This window comes from Urocitellus parryii, chromosome 3 (genome assembly GCF_045843805.1).
Source record: "Urocitellus parryii isolate mUroPar1 chromosome 3, mUroPar1.hap1, whole genome shotgun sequence".
Lineage (NCBI taxonomy): Eukaryota > Metazoa > Chordata > Mammalia > Rodentia > Sciuridae > Urocitellus > Urocitellus parryii.
The window spans coordinates 205,766,928-205,781,978 of NC_135533.1; positions in this window are offsets into that span (position 1 = coordinate 205,766,928).

The window sequence follows — 15,051 nt, forward strand, 5'->3', positions numbered from 1 at the left end:
ATTTATAATTAAATTAAATTCATTGTAGAATTGAAAAATTGGGATTTAATTGTTTAAGCAAAATTCAATCCTGGAATTTCAAAGTTGGTGTTGTCTTCTCACTGTATTATTGGGCTCTTCCTGTTTTTGCTCCTGTAATTGAGGGAACAAGTGTACTTAGGCAGTTCCAGAGGCAATGTCCATGAGATAAGACCCCACCTCAGAAAAGGACATCTTACCAGGAGCGGTGGCACACGCCTGAATCCCAGCAGCTCTGGAAGCTGAAGCAGGAGGATTGCAAGTTCAAGCCACCTTCATCAACTTAGCAAGAACCTGTCTCAAAATAAAAACAGAAAGAAAGGGCTGGGGAGGTGGCTCAGTGGTTAAGCATCGCAGGGTTCAATCTCTGGAACCAAAAAAGAAAAGGTCATCTACTCAGATGGCCAGGACATAATGGAACAGAAGGGAGTGAGGCAGTGCCTCGTATTGTCAGAGGTCAGACATTTGGGATGAGACAGCTGGCTTCACAGCCAAGGCTTTCGTATGCCTTTGCTGTCTATCTACCCATTTTCACCTAAAAATATAAAAACATACCTAGAGGGAAGTACAATTATTCAATTCAGGGGGCAATGGAGCTATATGGAAGCAACGTTCTACAAAGGAATCAAGAGGGAATAGGAAGAAACATTTGAACTCAGAAACCAGCCTGCTCCACATGAGGCCATAAGAAAAGCCTAGATTCAGAAGATTAAAAATATTTCTGTAAAGAAAAACAAAAAGAGACAGAAGCAAGGTGCAGGGGCAGAGTAAAATGGCTGCTCATCTGAGCTTCCAGCTTTACTTATAACCATAGGTTACATTAGGTCATTGGCATTATTAGAGCCTATTGCTCAGTCTATAAAGTTACAGTTATTTGGGCAGGTTTAGGCGCAGTGACACATTGGTGTTGTCTAAGAGAGTTCCCTATTCCCAAAGCTGAGTGAGATCAAGGCCGAGGCTGATAAGACTTTAGCATAGAGCCTCCCCATGAAGGACATTACCAGAGCAGCTAGACATTAAGCATGTATTAGTCAATTTACTAGTTCCAGGGAGAAACTGCAGAATAGTCCAAGTGTGGAAAAACAGGGAGCCTGTTACCCTCTGGGAGTTTGCTTTCCAGAGGAATGCTGCCTTGTACATTTTCACAGCCAGAATCCTTACATATACCCAAGCTTGAGGGCCAGAATGACAGCTTGCTGAATCCAAGTTTTTGGAGAGGGACACTCCTGGGTGCTGACACAGGATGCTTAAGGAGTTCACACCAGGAGTCACCATGCCGGGCTGCCCCCTCTTCATGGTGTGCAAACTCTCCATCCTTCAAAACCTGAATATTCACCATAGACACTCTCACCTTGACTCACTTTCATGACCTTCTCTCCAGGAGATCTTTCAATCTTTTTCTCTAATCTTGTTCCTCATACATTTCCTTCACATGGACAAGTTGTAGATTAACTCCAGGAAGCTACTCATCCCAAATCACTGTCTCCAATACAGCCGCAGTGAATCATGAGTCTCAACTTCAGAAAGGAAGCAGCCTCAAGTCCACCTACAAAGGGAGCTCCTGCTTCTCAGAGCTCTGCAGCTTCTCACTGTCACCTCGCCCTCTGGTGTTGTGCTCAGCAGCAGCAGGACACCTACAGGAAAGAGCTGCTGCAGGAAGCACCAAGGGGAATTCAGTGCCTTCTCTTTCCAGGCTAGACACAGTCCAATGTGTAGGAAGAAAGGAAATGCTTTATCGCAAGGTGCAAAGTACACATTCCAAGCTGCGTGTGGGTTTATTCAAAAGCTGAGCAGTTCGGCAGGTAGAAAGACTTTGGGTTATTGTAACACAGAGCATTGGTCTGGGTTGTCTCATGAATTCTAAGAATGAAATCTGTGGACACAACGGATCGAGAGCAAAGCAACAAGTTTATTGGGTAATAGAAAGAGAAAAGGCAGAGCTCCCAAAGAGGAAGGGAAGCCAATGGGTGGCTGTTGTCTAGGGTGTTATGAACTTGATCTGTCCCTATAGGTGACTGGTTAGATGACATGAAAACAGGATTTAAAAGGGGGCTCATCAACTCTATTTGATCTTTTCCAACAAACACAGAGACAATAGTTTTTAAGCCTTTCCTAGCATAAGGGTTGGGGTGAGGGTTTCCTGGCACTAGAGGAAGTGGCTTAGAGAAGGTATTATGTGATTTCTGTCGTTAGGCATAGTGGGAGGAGGAACTCAAGACGAGCTGTTGCAGCTGAAGCTGTCAAGGGCGGCAACAATACATCCCCCAGGCTAGGATGGCATGGTCTCTTCCTCCCTTTTTCTCTGAGACACTTTTCCTGGCTGCTTATGTGTGGTCTATATTTCTCTCTCATTATGATATTTAGGGGAATTAATGTTCACAAGTAGGGGTTCATAATGGATGAAGTTCCTCAGAACAGGGATGTCCATTCATGGAACCCCACTAAGTACCCAAGCCTGGGTACAGGAGCAGCATCTATCTTATCTTAGGATCCAGTCAGGTGTGATTAGTCCATTTGCTTAAAGAACATTGTAAGGAGGACTTTAATACTCTTTGGCTAATATTTACCCATTTTCCCCAATGGCGGCAAATCTCCCTTGTGGTTTTACAGCCAAGCAGGTGGAACACAGGTACACTCAGAAAATCCAATTGCATCACATGATGACCGCTGACAGGGTGTTTACGCAGTTTGTCCAAGTACACTGATTGTGACAGCAGGAATCTACAACTTTACAGCAGGGAAAGAAGGTACCAGAGGTATTTATCACCATCAAATGAAGCCCAATTTCAAAGGTTCACATCCAGGGTTCTGGAAGTGGCTGAAATTGTGCTCAGCTACATTAGTTCATCTCGACAAAGCCAAAGGCTAAATTGAAGATGAGCTTTAATTCTTGGGTTTGGATGGGTGGCTTCAGCCATCAAAGGTAGATTTAGAATCAAGTTAGTCTCGTTTGCCCAAATACCCTCAATATTGGCTTGGTGTCTCCTGCCAGAGTGAGCTGGTGATGGCAAATCCAGCAGGAAGACTGTCCCCTCTCACTCTGTCTCCAGTCCACCTGTGAAGAGAGGGGGAGAATCAAGAGGAGCGCAGTTAGGGGTGTGTGCTGCCATCTAGAGGTTACTCCTTGCATATGCGTTGCTTTACAGCAGCTCCCGCAGGCAGCCAGAAGGGAGGAGTAAGAGGACTGGAAAGGCCAAGGGAAAGCCAACCCTCAGCCAGGGGTGGGTTCCTCAGGGAACAGAATAATCCCCACAGCCCAAAGGGCAAGTCCCACTAGAGCAGAAAGGAGCAAGATTCCTGGTAAGTGGTACATAGGGGAGCAGCTTAAACGGGACCCTGCTTCTTCTGAAAAAGACCCATCATCTCCCAGAAGCTCACAAGAACACGCATCCTTTTTCTCTTTTCCTGGTGGTAAGTGGTCCTGGGCTGTAAAACCCCAGGAGGGGCAGGTTTTATCCTTGGAAGGTGAGCCCATCATGTCTGGCCCTGGAATCTGACAATCCTCGGGTGCTTACGATCTGGCAGGAGTCCTCCCATTTAGGGAGTAACAGGTTGGTGTGGGAGTCGCTTTTCCAAGTCTTTACAGAAGGAAGTCAGCCAGGTGTGGTGGCACACACCTGTAATCCCAGCCAATCAGGAGGCAGAAGCAGGAGGATCACAAGTTTGAGGCCAGCCTCGCAGCTTAGCCAGACCCTGACTGAAGAGAACTAAAAGGGACTGGGGATGTAGCTCAGGGTTAAAACGCGCCTGGGTTCAAAACCCGGTGTCAAAAAATAACTAAAAATAAATTAAAAGCACAAACAATAAGGTCGCCTGGGTGAATCTGTGGAGCAGCAGGGCTGGAGCCAGGAGCTGGGAGGACTTCACTTCTGAACTCCAAAGGGCCTTTTGCACCTGTTCCAAATCCATTATACATCTGACCACCGCTTGTCTCTTAGGGTCAGTGAGGAGGTCTGCGCTCACAAGTGGCCTCCCACACAATATTTCATAATAGTTCAGTTGGAGAGAAGCTTTGGGGCAATTCTGATTCTTCACAGTCCGGTAGGTCAAAGCTGTCACCAGCGTTTGGGGGAGAGTGGCAGTTTTTCCAAGGTGATTTTAATCAGTTGGTTGTCCTTTTCCACTTTTTGTGATGATTGAGGGAGCCAGGGGGTGTAGAAAATAAATAAAATATAAAAAGGGCTGGGATGTGGTTCAGTTGTTAAGCACCCCTAGATCCAATCCCATTACCCCCCTCAAAAGTCTTATTTTGATAGACTTTAACACTATCTTATAACTGAGAGTTTTAAAATATATATATATATATATATATATATATATATATATATATATATATATATATATATTTTGCAAGTTAATATTCATAGATTTCTTCTCACCCTGATTTCTGTAAAATATTTCCAATTCACCTTTAAGCAAATAGATGCCTTTGGTCTAATGAGATCAGGTAAATAGAATGTAAAATAATGCAGCATATAAATGTATTTAAGAAAAAGGTAATTTATTGCCATTCTTTGTTTTCTTTTGTTTTTGAACTCTTCCCTGGTCCTAGTAAAATGTCTCTTAATAAGCAGGGCTGAGTGGTACAGTCCTAAAATCCCCATTTCCTGGGAGACTAAGGCAGGGAGTATAGTAAATTAGATATTAGCTCAGACAAATCAGACCCTTTATCAAGTGAAAAGAAATGGGGCTGGAGATACAGCTGAGTAGTAAAGCACTTACTTAGAAAGTGTGAAGCCCTAGGTTCAATGCCCAGAATGGCTAAATAAATAAATAAAAAGGAAAAAAAAAAGTCTCCTTGAGAGTCCTGAACTAGTCTGTAGGCCTGACACAGCAATTTGACTTTCCAATTAGAGAGAATTGGTATCCCACTGGGAAAAAAAAATTTCTTCTCAGTAGTTGATCTGTATTACAAAAACATGTACTTGAACAATATTTTCAATGATTCCAATAAAAATTTTTAAAAGAAAAAGCTAATATGTTAATCTGTAATTTGCTTGAAACCTTTAAGAAACTCTAAAAAAGTGTGCTAAGAAATGGGGTTTGAAGAAAATATACATCTACTGCCATATCATAGGCATGTACAAGTTTGTAAAAATCAATCTCACCATTATGTGTAATTATGATGAAGCGATAAGACAGAAAAATATGCCAGACTGTGAAAAATATAAAATCCATGTAAAAAATGTCATTTTTCCCTGAAAAGAAACCCACACATGTATACATGTACACATATCTGTATTATATATAAATAAGAGGGTATGCATAACCCATCATGTGAGGTCAGTAGGATGTTGGCAACAATGAACAAACTCATTCTTCAGTGGCCCATTAGCCACAAATATTGAAAAACAACATACAGTCTAAGACTAGTCGCATATTAGAAATAAAATTCAATTTACTTTTGATCCAACATGGTTCAAAGTGTCAGAGGGCTCACTACCTGATTTGATTAAGAGTATACTACCTAGGTAATTCAGATAGCACAGCCTAAACAAAACTTGCACAAGTGTTTCATCTCAATCTTTATTTTCAAGAATACAAATCAGAGGGTTAGGGATATAGCTCAGTTGGTAGAGTGCTTGCCTCACATGCACAAGGCCCTGGGTTCAATCCCCAGCACCACACACATACACACAAATACACATCAGAAACACACAGTGCAGAGATCTACTTTAAGAATAAATTACTGGGCTGGGGTTGTGGCTCAGTGGTACAGCACTCGCCTTGCATGTGTGAGGCCCTGGGTTTGATCCTCAGCACCACATAAATAAATAAATAAATATATTGTGCCCATCTACAACATTTTACACACACACACACACACATATATATATATATATATATATATATATATAGAGAGAGAGAGAGAGAGAGAGAGAGAGAGAGAGAGAGAATGAATTACTGATGAACACAATATAAGTTTGGGGTCATTTCCTCCAGGGGCACTACATTTTCTGGAGACTTCTATTCAAATTTCTTTGCACCATGCTCTTCATATTAATTGCACGTGTAGGATTCTACTACATGAGGAATTTTCACAGGCCCCTGAAACTGTTACAACTGACACCTCTCTTCAAAGAATTTTTCACGTTCACAGGTTTTTTAAAAAATTAATTAGGTACACATGACAGCATAATGAATTTTGATTCATTTATACACAAATGGAGCACAACTTTTCACTTCTCTGGTTATACATGATATAGATTTGCACCATATGAGCGGTCATACGTGTACCTAGGGTAATGATGTTCATCTCATCATCTTTCCTGCCTGCATCCCCCTACCCTTCCATTCTTCCCCTTTGACCAAAGATCCTCCATTCCCCCATCCCATTATGGATCACCATCCAATTATCAGAGAGAACATTCAGCCTTTGGTTTTTGGGGGGATTGGCTTCCTTCACTCAGTATAATTCTCCAACTCCAATCATTTACCTACAAATGCCATAATTTTATTCTTTTAATGCAGAGTAATATTCCACTGTGTATATATACCACAGTTTCTTTACCCATTCCTCTGTTAAAAGGCATCTAGTTTGGTTCCAAGTTTAGTTATTGTGAATTGAGCTGCTATGAACATTGATGTGGCTGTGTCACTGTAGTATGCTGATTTTTAAGTCCTTTGGGTACAGATTGAGGAGTAGAATAGCTGGGTCAAATGGTGGTTTCATTCCAAGTTTTCTAAGGACTCTCCATACTGCTTTCCATAGTGGTTGCGCCAATTTTAAGTGCCACCAACACTGTATGAGAGTATCTTTTCCTCCACATCCTTTACAACACTTATTATTGCTTGTATTCTTGACAATTGCCATTCTGACTGGAGTGAGATGAAATCTGTTTTGATTTGCATTTCTCTAATTATTAGAGAATCTGAACATTTTTTTCATATACTTATTGATCTATTGTATATCTCTTCTAAGAAGCATCTGTTCAGTTTCTTAGCCCATTTATTGATTGGGTTGTTTATTTTTTTGATGTTAAGTTTTTTTGAGTTCTTTATACATCCTGGAGATTAGCACTCTATCTAATGTGTGTGTAGTAAAGTAGTTCTCCCACTCTGTGGGCAATCTCTCTGCACATTATTGTTTCCTTTGCTGAGAAGAAGTTTTTTAGTTTAAATCTATCCCATTTATTAATTCTTGATTTTATTTATTAATAAATAAAAGGAAGTCAGAGCCTAATTGACATGATTAAAAAATAAAAGGAAGTCAGAGCCATGATGAAGATTTGGGCCTATGTTTTCTTCTATTAGGTGCAGGGTCTCTGGTCTAATTCCTAGGTCTTGATCCACTTTTGAGTTTTATGCAGGGCAAGAGACGGTGGTTTAATTTCATTTTGCTGCATATGGATTTCCAGTTTTCCCAGCACCATTTTTTAAAGAAACTATCTTTTTGCCAACGTATGTTTTCAGCACTTTTGTCTAGTATGATATAACTGTGTTTAAGTGAGTTTGTCTCTGTCTTCCATTCTGTGCCATTGGTCTACATGTCTATTTTGGTGGCAATACCTCAGCATTTTTGTTACTATAGCTCTGTATTACAGTTTAATATCTGGTATTGTGATGTCTCCTGTTTCACTCTTCTTGCTAAGGGTTGCATTGGCTAGTCTGGGTTTCTTATTTTCCCAAATAAATTTAATGATTGCTTTTTCTATTTCTTTTAGGAATGTTGTTTGGATTTTTGCATGGGCTCTCACTCGTACAGTGAGGAGGCCCATGGAATAGGGTAGAGGAGAGTGTGGCTGCAGAGTCACTCATCAAGACCTCCAGAGACCAAGCAAGTCTGAGTTTATTGCACAGTTACCATGTATATATACTCAGGCAGTAGCTAGGCAGATTACAGGCAGCCACCAATGTAATTTCTGCTAACTTGCAGCCACCACTCTAGGAGTGGGCTGCAGAGCAAGTGCAGGAACTGCAACACATGGCCTCATGCCCAGGGCTGTGTGTATGGGGTAAGTGTCCTACCACTCAGACACCCTTAACATATGCCTTGTATGCAGTATGGTAGCTCCTTTATACACGAAGGGGTTAAAGTGGTGGGGTATGCTGTCATTTCCCTCTCATCCATCATAGAGGCAAAACCTCTCCCACCCAATACCACTAACCAACAAGCTGAACTCATAGCTGCCACAAGGGCATGTGAGCTAGCGGAGGGAAATCTCCCACGCAGCCATTGGGAAAGAAAGGGGGCTATTCACCACCAGAGGGATGGCAGTCATTTATTCCCCACTTATTTCTTATGGAGTCCAATCTAGCTCCCTGAAGGATCGAGCAGACAAAGCTTGTGGTGGAGAAGTGTCACAGCTCTGCATATTTATAGAGCTGGGGGCGGTTTGACAGTTATGACAGTTTAATGATTTAAAAGTTTGACAGTTGGCACAGGGCACTTTCTGATTGGTGGGTAAGGATCATGTGAGTCAGCAGGGCTCACCATTGGGTGGCTCTTCCCATTCCTCGGAGGATGAGGAAGTTAGTTTTTGGAGCCTGGGTGACTCCTGACACTTGTCCCCACAGATTTTAATTGGAATTGCATTTAATCTGTATAACGCTTTTGTCAGTATAGCCATTGACAATATTAATTCTTCCTGTCCAAGAACATGGGAGACCTTTCCATTTTCAAAGGTCTTCTTCAATGTCTTTCGTGTTCTGTAGTTTTCATTGTATAGGTCTTTCATCTCTTTTGTTTTTATTTATTTATTGAGGCTATTGTGAATGGGATCGTTTTCCTAATTTCTCTGAGGGTTCATCACTGATGTATAGAAATATATTTGATTTCTGGGTGTTGATTTTGTATCCTGCTACTTTGCTGAATTCACTTAAACTCCAGAAGTTTTCTGGTGGAGTTTTTTGGATCCTCTAAGCATAGAATCATGTCATCAGCAAACAGTGATGCTTTGAGTTCTTTTCCAACTCAAATGTCTTTAATTTATTTTGTCTAATTGCTGTGGCTAGAGTTTTAAGGATAATGTTAAATAGGAGTGATGAGAGAGAGCATCCCTGTCTTGTTTCAGTTCTTAGAGGGAATGTTTCCAATTGTTCTCCCTCTACAATAATGTTGGCCCTGGGCTTAGCATAGATAGCTTTTACAATGTTGAGGTATGTGCCTACTATTCCTAGTTTTTCTAGTGTTCTGAATATGAAAGGGTGTTGTATTTTATCAAATGCTTTTTCTGCATCTATTGAGATGATTTTTTTTCGTTAAGCCTATTGATGTGATGAATTATGTTTATTGACTTCTGCTAGGAGCCACAGCAAAGTATTGATGCATGGCACCTTTGGTTAAGGTGACACCAGCTAGCCATTGAGATGATATGATTATGTTAAGATTTACATTCATAAGGAAATTGGACTCCTGCTACTGGACTCATGTTACGGGACTCCTGGAGAGTTCCCATTGGTTGGGGAAGGATAGTAGGAGGGTTTTCCAGGGGAGGTCCTGGGCCCCCGGTTCCGGTAGACAGATCCGCGTGGGTGGACCGGCTTGCTGGCCAGACACTTACGGGGTATTGGCGGCATTTTAAAAAATAAAGTTTTGTTCCTGCTCGAGTGGCTTGTGATTCTGTGCCCAGCCAGACTGCGGCAGACTTCTGTATGTTGAACCAAATTTGCATCCCTGGAATGAAACTTGGTCACTGTGCATTATCGTTTTAATATGTTTTTGTATGTAATTTCCCAGAATTTTATTGAGAATTGTTGTATCTATGTCCCCACATCCTTTGCAAAAATACAAGTTACTGCAAGTGCATTCTCATGTTTGCTAACAAGTTCATGTGATAACAAAGACTTCCCATTTTTCTGTATTCACAGTTACTCTCCAGTGTGTTCTTTCATGTATGTGAAAGAATCTGAGAATAAAGAATTTCCCAAATTGCTGACATCATTAAGGTTCCTCCTCACTGTGAATTTTTTCTTAGTATCAAAGGAAACTGTAAACAATAAAGCTTTCTCACATGGCTTACACTCATCGAGTTTCTCTCAAGTGTGAGTTCCTTGAATTTTGAGAAGGTAACTGGATGGAGTGAAGGCTTCTCTGCTTTCTTTACACACAGTGGTGAAGGCGTTCCTGCACCCATTGTTTGACCGGGCGACAGCGTGGGGGCTGCTGCGGCAGGGCCACATCATCTGGAAACCATGAGGAATGTTGAGTGTTTTGTTTATGATACTCATGATATGGGTAATAAGGTATATGTTAATCAATAATAGAAGTATGTATTGCCTGAAATTTCAGGAAAATTCCCAGAACGAGACTAAGGATACAATTAAGACATGCCCCGAGGTGTATTCAGTATCTCTCAGGATACAAACAATAGTGTTATTCCACAAGCCTAAGCAACAATTTACACTAAGCCCCCGTTCTAGAGCCACGACCTGTGCAACATACATTCCCCCCACTAACAGAACCTCCTTTGCCTTACACAGGAATTTATGATGAGAATGGGGAACTCATAGATAATATTAACTGCAAATGGGTTGAGGTGCAGAGCCTGTCCTTTAAAGAATACAAAGATGTCCATGACTTGGTGTGCTTTGACTAAGGATCAGAGAACTTCTTTAAGAAAGAAGTTAAATAGGTCATATGAAAAAAGGAAATTACATTGGAAATTAAAAATAGAGTAATGTAAAATTAACATATATATATTTTAGAGTCACTTCAGAGTCGTAGGCTTTTAAGTAATAGACTTTCACTATTTTAAGTGTGTTTTATTGGGACTTTAGGTTAGAAGAAAGCTTACCAGTCATCATAGGTAGGCTTTAAAGTTAAAAGTTAATGGTAGGGCAGGAGACCTGTAGTCGAGTTGCATAGTCTAGCACCTAGTGATTGAGATAAAAACATAAAAGCTTAATCACGATTGGCAAAGGTTTACAGGAAAATATTTTAAACAATGTACTCAATATCTTAGGTTGCCGCAGTCCGGCTGGGCAAAATAACCGGGAGGTGACAAGCAACTTGAAGGTTGAAGCGGGAACTGCTTAATGTGAAGCAACAGAGGTTTATGTACCCAACTGATTACACACAGCTTGACTCAATTAGCATCATCCAGATACAGCAGTCAGCCAATAAGGAATCCTCACCAACTTAATGGCTTGGTGGCCTTGCCTCACAAACCACTCTTCCTGGCAAACTGCCAGGTGCCATCTTGACTTCCTTTTATTTATTAATCATGTCAATTAGGCTCTGACTTCCTTTTATCTATTAATAAATAAAATCAAGAATTAATAAATGGGATAGATTTAAACTAAAAAGCTTCTTCTCAGCAAAGGAAACAATAATGTGCAGAGATTGCCCACAGAGTGGGAGAACTACTTTACTACACACACACAACCCCAGCCCAGTAATTTATTCTTAAAGTAGATCTCTGCACTGTGTGTTTCTGATGTGTATTTGTGTGTATGTGTGTGGTGCTGGGGATTGAACCCAGGGCCTTGTGCATGTGAGGCAAGCACTCTACCAACTGAGCTATATCCCTAACCCTCTGATTTGTATTCTTGAAAATAAAGATTTTGTTTTCCTAACCCTAACCCCAAGGCTTTCCCACATTGTTTGCACTTATAAGGTTTCTCTCCACTGTGAATGCGTTCATGGATTTTAACATACATGGAAGAACTAAAGGCTTTTCCACATTGTTTACAAATGCATGATTTCTGTCCACTGTGACTTCGTTCATGTGTTTTCATGTAGCTAGAAGAACTAAATCCTTTTCCACATTGCTTACACACATAGGGTTTCTCTCCAATATGGATTTGTTTGTGTGCTTTAGCATTGCTGGGTGATCTAAAAGCTTTTCCACATTGCTTACATATAGTTTCTTTCCACTGTGAATTTGTTCATGCCTTTGAAGAGAACTGAGAAATGTAAAGGCTTTCCCACATTGTTCTCTCCACTGTGAATTCGTTCATGGATTTTAACATACTTGGAAGATCTAAAGGCTTTTCCACAGTGCTTACATATGTAAGGTTTCTTTCCACTGTGAATTCGTTCATGAATTTGAAGAGAACGGAGAAATGTAAAGGCTTTCCCACATTGTTTGCAGTTATAAGGTTTCTCTCCACTGTGAGTTCATTTGTGTACTTTAGCGTTGCTGGATGAACTAAAGGCTTTTCCACATTGCTTATACATGGAGGGTTTCTTCCCACTGTGAATTTGTTCATGAATATGAAGACAACTGAGAAATGTAAAGGTTTTCCTACATTGTTTGCATTTATAAGGTTTCTCTCCACTGTGGATTCGTTTGTGTGCTTTAGCGTTGCTGATGAACTAAAGGCTTTTCCACATTGCTTACACATGGAGGGTTTCATGAATTTGTTCATGAATATGAAGACAACTGAGAAATGTAAAGGTTTTCCCACATTGTTTGCATTTATAAGGTTTCTCTCCACTGTGAATTCGTTCATGTTTTTTAATGTAACCATAAGAACTAAAGGCTTTTCCACATTGCTTACACACATAGGGCTTCTCTCCACTATGGCTTTGTTTGTGTGCTTTAGCGTTGCTGAGTGAGCTAAAGGTTTTTCCACATTGCTTACATATGTAAGGTTTCTTTCCACTGTGAACTTGTTCATGAATTTTAAGAGAATTGAGAAATGTAAAGGCTTTCCCACATTGTTTGCATTTATAAGGTTTTTCTCCACTGTGAATTCGTTCATGTTTTTTAATGTAACCATAAGAACTAAAGGCTTTTCCACATTGCTTACACACATAGGGCTTCTCTCCACTATGGCTTTGTCTGTGTGTTTTAGCATTGTTGCGTGAGCTAAAGGCTTTTCCACATTGCTTACATATGTAGGGTTTCTTTCCACTGTGAACACGTTCATGAATTTTAAGAGAATTGAGAAATGTAAAGGCTTTCCCACATTGTTTGCAGTTATAAGGTTTCTCTCCACTGTGAATTCGTTCATGGACTTTAATGTAGCTGGAAGAACTGAAGGCTTTTCCGCATTGCTTACACACATAGGGTTTCTTTCCACTGTGATTTCGTTCATGAATTTGAAGGTCATAGTTAAAACGATAGGCTTTTCCACACTGTTGACAATTGTATGGTTTCTCTCCACTGTGAATTCGTTCATGAATTTTAATGTAGCTGGAAGAACGAAAGGCTTTTCCACAGTGCTTACACACATGGGGTTTCTCTGCTGTGTGAGTTCTTTCATGCTTCTGAAAACGCTGGGGATCATGCAAGGGTTTCCCATCTTCCTTATATTCATATGGCTTCCCTCCATGTTCTGGATACTCATGTGCTTTGTGTCCAGCATGAGATGTCAGGGGCACAACTAGGGATGGATCAGTAATGGTGACTTCTCCACACACATGGTGTTCACTAGGTTTTACTCCAGAAGAATTTCTCTTGTTTACAAAAGGATTTATGATGTGGCTGATGATTTCTCCATATTGACTATCTTCTTTCTGTTCACAGTCTCTCCCTAACACTTGAATTCTGCAAAGAATGAAAAGCACATTACTGAGGATTTGTTTACTAATGATTTAGCAGAAGAATTGGCTTTATGCTGTGTAAGCTTTACTACTGAGCTACATTTCAGTCCTTTAAAGTTTTTTTGTTTTTTTTGAGACTTGCCTCTCACTGGAGCTCCTCTCCCTCAGCCTCCTAAATTGCAGGGATTAGAGGAATGCACCACTGCCCAGTTCAGGTTTCTAAATAATCCTGCCAAATTAAGATTTTGTTAACCATGAAAATGTTTATTATCTGTAAATACAATTGAGTACTACTTGTGTAAAAATGCATGAGACAAAACTCAGATTGGGATTTTGTGATATTTGTGTATACACAGTAAAATATCTTCAAAATGAGTCCCACTTGAAGATAATTTCATAATCTTCAATAATTTATATACCAAAAAAACCACTTTGTATAAAAAACTACCAGAAAGTGTCACCTATGACATCAAGTCTGTTCCAGATGTTGCCTGCACTGGAACACTTTGGATTTTGAACTTTCCAATTATGCATGCTCAACCTGCATCATTGTATGCATCGTTGTGAACAAATAGAGATAAATCAATTTGAACCTTGGCATGTGTCTTTTCCTTCTTTTCATGATTTTGTATAAGTTACTCCCAGATTTCTGAGGGATACTGCCTTCTCTAATGAGTTCAATTACCTTAGATTTCCCCTGGAATTGTAGTGATCATCGATGGCCTGATTTTTCCATTGTTTTCCTAAAATGCAGACCCAAAAACATCATTATGACTCATTTCAACATTACAGAAAAAACTATCAGAGTCTTGTAGATCTGTTGTATAATGTCACCATGCTAATATAGTCACCAAAATGTGGGCTTTCCATATTCCAGATCATGGAACAGAACTGACAAGCAAGTAACCACAGTTCTCTGATGGACTAAGTGAGGAAAGTATGTCACCCTTACCTATAGTGGTCAGGTTCCACAAGGTTTCCTGCATCACATCTCTGAAGAGCTTCTTCTGGGAAGGATCCAGCAGAGCCCACTCCTCCAGGGTGAAGTTCACAGCCACATCCTCAAAGGTCACTGGCTCCTGAAATATCCCACAGGTATTCCCAGGAGGAAGGTGAGACACACAGCACTGGAGACCTGCACTCACTGTGTGAGAATTTCACAGGATACCATGTCCTCCCAATACTCCATCACCTGGTGTCACACTCTTACTCTCCAGCCAGGCTCACATAGCAATTCTGGTGCTGAATTGCACCTACTGGTAGAGAAACAGGGAGAACAGGAACACTGGCTGTGCTGCTGGGTCTCTAATTCTTTCTGCACGAGGGTCTCTGGCACTTCTCAGAAAAAAAGTCCAAATATTTACTGCACAAAATAACAGTAGCAGTCCTGAGACAGCATATTCTTAGAAATGCTTATGAACAAACTTTGATTTTTGTTGCTCTCTGGGAACTACTGTTAAGATGGACCTCACCAGAATAACTGCAGGAGGGGCTTGGGGTTCCCAAGAGGGTTATCCCAACAAAATGCAGCCTAAGTCCTTAGTCCCCTAATGTTTGCAATATTCTGACATGCTTGTCAGAGGTTTCCAATCTCATTAGCC